We start from the raw sequence: 8,085 nt of genomic DNA, 5'->3' as shown, positions 1-8,085 counted from the left end.
ATTTTACCTTTTGAAAGATTAAATGTGAGGAGTAATTGCCTGTAAAACACTAATGAGACCAAGTGTACTTGATGCCTGGGAATTGAGTCAAACCTCTTCAGTGCATCATTGCACCTCTCTCTCCTGGAAGGGGATTATCTGGCAGATGGAAACTGCAGTTGGATGGACTGCTTGCTTCCCAAACACACTGTTTTTCTCAGCAGAGCAGAGCAGAAGAGGGTTGCAGGATGTCTGCGGGATACTGATATATGTAGTGCCAAAAAAATGCCATGCTCCCAAGATTTGCAGAAATAGCATCACACATCCTGGAGGCTTTCTGAGCTGCCCCAAAATTGGATGGCAAATGCAAGCAGCAAAAAGGCAGGAGGACCCACAAGCAGGAGGATCCATCATCTTGGGGTCTGGATGGTTTTTGACACTTCCTTGTGGACAGAAGGTAGGAAATTGGACTGGGAATCCTCATGCTAAAAGTACAGGCCGTGCTTACAGCTGGATAAAGAGCTTCTGTGCTAGATGTTCTCTCTTCCTTGGACCAGCACAGCAGAGGACTTGTGCATGATGAACACACTCATCCTCTATTCTGTCTTTAATAGGACAATATAGTAAGTACAGTTTGGACAGCCTGATTCCTAACCAAAATTCTTTTCTTGCCATGCTGAGCAAAAAAATAAAAAGGATGCCTGTAGTTTGCAGGGTGCTAAAACAAGGACTGACTCCTAAGTGCCAGCAAGCCCTGCATGGAGCTTTCAGAGCTAATGAAAATAGCATCACATGTCTTTGGGGTGATCAGATTTGGAGCAGAAATTGTCAGCAAATGCAGTCAGGAAACAGGTTTATAAGCCTTTATTTAGTAGCAATGGCTTCTGCTGGAAAATGTCATAGGGTGCTGCCAAGAGCCTGTAGTAAAGAAGTCTCAGCTGTGTCTGTTGAAGTCTCAACGCCAGTGAGGCCTCCTCTGTGCATGGAGGAGTGATGTGATTTGTCTGAGATCATGAGACATCTGCATTTGAGCTGGGAACAGAGCCCAGGTCTTGTGAGCGTTAAAAACATTTGCTTTAACCCTGTAGCTCTTCCCTTTCACTTAGTGGAAGCTTTGAGTTGCTCCAGCATCGTTGCATTAAATCAATCTGTCACAAGACCAGAGAAGAAACAGGTTGCAGAGGTGGTAGATTTCCCATCCCTGGACACATTCAAGGGCAGGTTGGAAGGGTCACTGAGCAACCTGATCTAGCTGAAGATGCCCCTGCTCATTGCAGGGGGCTGGACTAGATGGCCTTTAAAGGTTACTTCCAACCCAAACCATTCCATGGAAGTGAAGGCTGAGATGCTCTGCCCTGACCTGATGCTGTGGCACTGTTGAGGTGATGTCAGGTCTTCAGAAAATGAGAAGCAGCCATGAAATAAGGCAGCAAGGAAGATAGGCACGTTTCTGCTACTGAGCCAGAAAAAAAGACAACACAAACCGTAGCATGAGAATGGCCATCAGGGCCATCAGTGCCACTGCACTGCCCCCCTGTGCAGTCTAACACAGCTGAATGCTGCAGGCTGTGTTCCATTTTTGGGCTGTACCAAGGTAATTAATTACTAGTGGGCTTGCAGGTAGATGTATCATTGCAAAAATGCATAGTTCAGGAGTAATTGTCTTCCCCAGTGCACATTAAGGGGTTACTTTTTTCCCCAGCACACATTAAGGAGTTATTTTTTTCCTCAGTACACATTAGGGTTAACTGCCGAGGTATTTTTGTGGCATGGTGTAAATAGCTTGTCAGTGACACAGTAATCTTCACCCTGCCTTAAAGATATTAAAATCAGCAAAATTGGCTCAAATGGAAATGGCAGGACTTCACTGGTCCTTTCCCCTTCTCTGTTTCTCTACTGCTTAACTCGGTGTGTTTATCCAGGATTTCTCAGTCTCTTGTCCCAAACAGCCACTGTAAATACACTCTTTGACAGACATCCATCTAAACTCATAGCTGTTTCAAGCATACCAGGTCTGACAACTCTATTTTTAAGCTGTGGGAGGTTTTCCTAGGAAACAGGGAAGACATATCACAGAGTGAATGCTTTGTGTTTGTCGGCTACCTTGGTGACTCTCAGACAGTGCTTCCAACTCTCAGGTGTTTGGCCCTAGCACAGGATTTCTGCCTGATCCTGACAAAGATGTTTTTTATCAATTTGCCAGGAGGAACTGGCAGTGTTGAGAAAGGCAAGTTAATTTTTGAAAGCAACTTAAGCCCTAAGAGCATACACCCGTCATGAGTTTTCCTTATTTATTGAAATGTAGATGGGCATTTTTCAAGTGGTTTGTCAGGCAGTAAATAAACCCTCTCTTATCCATAAGACCCCTCCCCACTAATTCAAGCAAGATTAGGACCAAAAAAATCATATAGAACTGCATATGTTGAAACCTGGCTGGTTTATTTTATACAGGCACAAAACTTTTCACATCTAAAATCACTTCAAAACTTGTGGACGTCTGAAATACCTTCCTGGAGCAGAAGCTCAGATGAAGTCTGAGGCCAACTGAAATGCTGGGTTTTGTTATATCAGGAAAATTACTGTCTCTTGGTTTGATGTATCATGCTTTGGGGTTTTTTTGGAGTCTTTCTGGTGACCCAGCAAGGTGCAAAGCTGAACTGAAACCAACTCTTCAGGACATCTGTGTTCCTCGTGTCGACATTTCCGCTTTCTCATCCACAAAACCTTATTTTAATGGATCGATTCTTCTGGCACAGACAGTGCAGTACTCAGGAGTCCAAGTCCTATTGCATAATCCTTTCATTGCAATTAAGAATGCTTTGCTTCCCTGGAACAACTTAGCGTTTCCAGGAAGAAATCTCAATCTCATTTTAAACATTTCCTTTAAAAAGATATCCGTGAATCCCAGGAGGATAAAACATTTGCCTCACATGGCTTTGTAGGACTGCACAGAACAAAACCCCATCTGCCAACTTATATTCACAGTCAGAGAGGCTCTGGGAAATGCAGATCCCTGCAGCACAACTCCTAGGCTGTAATGTTGGGATTAGCTGTGATGAATCCCAGCGTGGCTTCACGTGCTGTGGCCTGACCAGGTGGATGTGCCGTCAGTCATACACCCTCCATGGAGGTCTCCCATTCCATCCCATCCCATTCACGAACCAGCAGAGACTCATTTCCCTTAAATAGCTTAGCGTGGAAACAGTTTGGTATGACAGATGTTGGCAAGAAAGAGAAAAAAAAAAAGCCCCAAACAAACCAAATGAATTTCAGTTCCTTGAATTTGAAGCACAGGAAGGGAGAAGCTGGTTTCAGCACAGACAGAGAGGGGGAGGCTGTTGGGCAGAGGGGTCACACTCTCACTGCACAGGGGGGAGGCAGCAGCGACCCAGGCCCATCCCCTGCCTCTCTGGTGCCCCCTCCCCAGAGCACCAGCCCCACCAGCAACCTGGGCAATCCAACATGAACCACAGGGAAGAGGAGTGGCAGCTCCATCGTGGGCTTCTGGAGAGGATGATCATTACTGAGCAAGGGGGAGGCTCTTGGGGTGCTGGGAATGAGGACACAGCGGAGGAACACAGTTAAGTTGGACACAGTTAGGCTTGAGTTGGCCGGAGCTTCAGCTGCAAGAGCTGTTTGTGCAACACCTACGAAACCTTTGCAAGTGAAAGGTAAAGCTGAGAGCCTGTAAAAGCACTTCCTGGGAAGGACTTGGCTTCAAGGGCCAACACCGAGACTTGAAACCACTCAGTGGCTAAGAGTTGGGTCAATGAGAGCCCATTGGGTCGAGGTAAAGGGGTAGATCCTGTCCATGCTTCCACCACATGCTTTGTGTCACCCAGTTGCTGCTGGCTTGCTCAGCTGGACCATGTGTGGGCATTATGTCTGATGGAGGAAGATGAGCTTGTAGTGATCTGGCTGTACCAGAGATAACTGAGCAAACCCACAGCCCAGTAGGTGGAGGAGTGTATGCATCTTAAAAGAGCTGTTTCAGCAACTCTTTCCTGTCCAGAGCCCTGGACCAGCCCCCAAACCTGAGGCAAAGCACAAAAGCTGCTGCCTGAGCTTCAGTTACTGCAGAATTACACAACTTTGTCCCTAGTGCTGATGTTTATGCAGAGGGGATGAAATGGGCCCTCCCTGATGCTGCCCCTCACTGGGCACCAGTCTGGGTCCAGCCTCAAACTCCTGCCTGTGCTTTGCAAAAGCAGAAATTCAGATTCTGCTGTCTTTCTACTCCTGTAAAAATTCAATTCTATAGCTTTACCCAAAATTAATGAAGATCCATTAAGTTGCAGTTGATTCCCATGGCAGGCTGAGGATGCTGCCCTGGTTTGTAGCATTATTTACATTTAGGAGGCTACTGGGGCTAAAAGACATCTCAAATTCTGCATCTTCCACAAGTAACCCAGGTTCCCAGACAGAGAAAACATGGTATAACAAAAAGCAGAAGAACCCTCTAATGAACTGTTTTACAGAGCATTGATTTACTTTTTTCCAAGCGACGGCCCTCAGATTTTTCTGCAGAGCTGTTGTACTGCCAGCATATGATTTGCTCTACTTGCCCTTTTGGTTTTAATGTCCCATTAATAATACACCTTGTATTTACTGCAGTTTGTGTTACTGTTTCACTGTCACTTCTTGACCACTCGTTATTCTCTCTGTAGTGCCAGGCAAGGCTCCAAAACCCAAACACCGGCAGCAGTGTTACTACAGACCAAGCCACAGCCCCACCAGACTCAAGGCAGCTCCACTGAGGGGGATCATTTATCTTCCCAGAGCTGGCAGGGCACACTGCACCTAGGAAAACGGGAACAGCTCTACATCCTCTCCATCAATAAATCAGACCTAAAACTTTTCCAGGGCAATTTGGACAGTCAGCTCTTTTGAGGGATCTATGCCAGAAAACTGTAAAACATCATTAATGAGCAGCTTGCTTAATCCTGGCTCTGTGGCACTCTCTGTAACAGAAGCAGGAACAGGCTGTTGGGCTGGCCCTGGCTGACGACTCAGCTCAGGCCTCCATGGAGGATGTGCTAAGGATGCCTCCCTGATCAACTCTGCACTCCCTGATCAACTTCGCATTCTGAAAACAGCTGCTGAGCTGCCCCTTGACCCTGCAGCCAGCAGAGCTCTAGAAGTACCTTCATTTCCCACCCTACAGCCCTCTGAGCACCCCTGTATGCCTTCAGCTCAGCATCCAGGCTTGGACGTTGCAGTACTGGTGTCCACTTCCCACTGGGAGCATCCTCAGGCCTCACCAAACCTGTACTGCACTGTAAATCAGAATGGATATAGAAAGGCAAGGCTGAAGGAGCTGGGTGGTTGCTTCACTAGGGGGTCACAGTGCTCACAGAGCTTCATAACCCTCTTTTCCCTGAGGACTTAGAACACTTGTCTTTCCCAACACAGGAAAATGCCTTAAATTCTGAAAAAGAGCTGGATGAAATACTGTTTTGAGGCAGGATTTCTCTCTACCCTGCTGGATGAGGCTGCACAAACACTAGGAGAAAGGTTTCTCTGGTCTTCCAAGTAAGCCCTAGTTTCCCCTCCCTTCCCCTGGGATCAGAGCTGACCTCCTCCTGCCCTTGTCTCTGTGAACAGCATGTTACTTCCAGTAGCAGCAAGGAGTTTCAGAGCAGGAAAACTGAAGTTTTCCTCTCCTGGGCTGGCAGTTAGTGCACTCAGGAGGTGTGTTTGAAGCCCCTCACGGCACTGCAGAGAGCCCAAAGCAGGTCTCCTGTGCCCTCAGTGACTGCCCTCAGCACTGGGCTCACGGGCACGACTGGCCAGGGGTCACTGCCTCTTCCCTGGGTGCACTGTCAAAGAAGTCACATTTGCTCTCTTTTAGTTACATTATCTACAAAACAAAACAAAACTCAGGGGTCTCCAGGGTGAAGCATCATCCACGCAACATGAACAGCAAGGTAAATCAGGGTCTGAGGATGTACAAAATTCCCGCTGTTCCCTTCAGGCTGAGGTAGCTGGTTGCCATGCAGGAAGCTGTGGGATGCAGATCTCATTCTCCCCCACCTCATACCAGTCATCTACACACCCCTAGACCCCAGCCTTCACGTGCACCCCAGAGATGAACACTGCCATGTTCAGCACCGAAACTTCCAGATTGCATTTTGGATCTCAGCCCTCATGGGTGATGCTCACAAGTTCTCTCATCTGACCTAACCCCAGAGAAAGGTTTTTGTCTTGGCTTGATCCACCTGCTGCCAGACAGATCCAGGAGCATGATCTGGTCACCACAATCTGACTTTGTGGGAAGTGTCACTGAGGTCTCACATGCCCTCCCACTTGCCAAATTCCTCAGCAGATGAGGTCGCTTCCAGATTCCAGTACTTACTGGCAAACTTCAAGTGGTTTGTCCAGAAAGGCTCCAAATGATTAAAGGTCTCTTGGACCCGTGTTGTGGCCACTGCCTGGTTACTGACCTACACAAGCATAGCAACATGGGAACCAGCAATCTGGGAAAACAAACATTTCTACTCCCTGTCTTCTAATATTTAGCTTTGCTTTGGAGGCGAAAGAAGAACTAATTCCTACTTGTATCCATTCTCATTGCCCAATTTCAGATTTTTTTTATCATTTACTGACAAAAACACGCCTTCCCTTATGATTTATTAAGCTTGAACATAGCTCACATTCCAACTGCTGTGTGAATAAAATGTGATTCACCATTACCAACACACTGAAAATATTTGCTATCCCTGTCTTACAGATCACAAATCTGGTTCAGAAGTGGGTGTTTTGTACTGTAGAATCATAGAATGGTTTGGGTTGGAAGGAACCTTAAAAATTATCTAGTTCCAACCCCTTGCCATGGGCAGGGACACCTTCCACTAGACCAGGTTGCTCAAAGCTCCATCCAACCTGGCCTTGAACACTTCCAGGGATGGGGCAGCCTCTCTGAGTAACTTGGTCCAGTCTCATCACCCTCACAGTAAAGAATTTATTCCTAACATCTAATCTAAATCTCTTCTCTTTTAATTCAAAACTTTTTCCCCTTGTCCTATCACTATTTGCCTTGTGTAAAAAGTCACTGTCCCTCTTTTATAAGTCCCCTTTAAGTAACAGACAGATTGTTGTTATTAATGGAGATAAAGAAAGTGCAGCAGACAGTTAAGAGAAGGGATGGTTACCAGGGAAGAAGCATTAAGAGCGTGGCCAGTGCCAGCACAGCACCTGACTTCTAAACCATCTGCAAATGGAAATGCTGCAGACATACACAAACTAGAGGAAACCACCTCAAGATTTGACTGTTCAGTGTTAGTTTTGCATTATTTCTAACAGTTTTCAAAATAACATCAAAAGTATTTGAAGAAAGACTTGTAAATAGTGTGGAATCGAAATGAACCTGCAGAAAGCAGCCAAAAAGAGCATGAAGAGTTTTCAGGGCCATCTGATGTGTTTCTTCACTTCTGACTAGTTGAGCTTGGTCTGCCATCGGAGAGAACCAGGAGGTTTCCTCAGCAAAAAACCACACTAAAATCTTTATTCAGAGCAGTAAGATACTTACTAGAAAAAAAAAAAAGGAAGTCCTAGTTATTAATTTCCACCTTAAAATATTTGCAGAGCTCCATTCTCACCATCCAAAGGGGTTTTCTAGCCCATTCTTCTGGGCTAGAAATTATTATCTCAATTATTATCTCCTCCTCTCTACAAAATCACATTACTGCCCACTCTTTGGGGTCCTTTATGCCAAAACTGACTCCCATTTGTCTTTTTTACATAATGACAAAGCAGCAAGAGCCCCATCCATTACTGCAGACTTCTCCCAGACCCTGCTTGAGGGTATGTAGCTCACACTTCCTCACAAAACACTGTACAGTGACAGAAATCAGTGCAAGGAGAAGAAATTCACTTTAAAATAGAAGATCTAGATGCACAGAGGTTCATGGCACATGAAAAGAAAGAGAAGTCTTCTAGACACAGGGAGCAGGACTTTTTTCTTCTTCAATTTTCTGCACACAAGTGAATTTTTAGCAAATCAAAACTTCTGCCTCAGAAAGGGCAGTTTAGATCTAGATTCCCAAGTCAACCTGCTCACACTAGGGATTAAGAGCAATTGCTACCTCAGCTGCTTCTCCTTCACAG

Source organism: Pipra filicauda, unplaced genomic scaffold (genome assembly GCF_003945595.2).
Source record: "Pipra filicauda isolate LSUMZ 115617 unplaced genomic scaffold, ASM394559v2 scaffold315_size853536_pilon, whole genome shotgun sequence".
Taxonomy (NCBI): Eukaryota; Metazoa; Chordata; class Aves; order Passeriformes; family Pipridae; genus Pipra; species Pipra filicauda.
The sequence above is the reverse complement of the archived record's forward strand: the minus strand, read 5'-3'. Positions refer to the sequence as shown.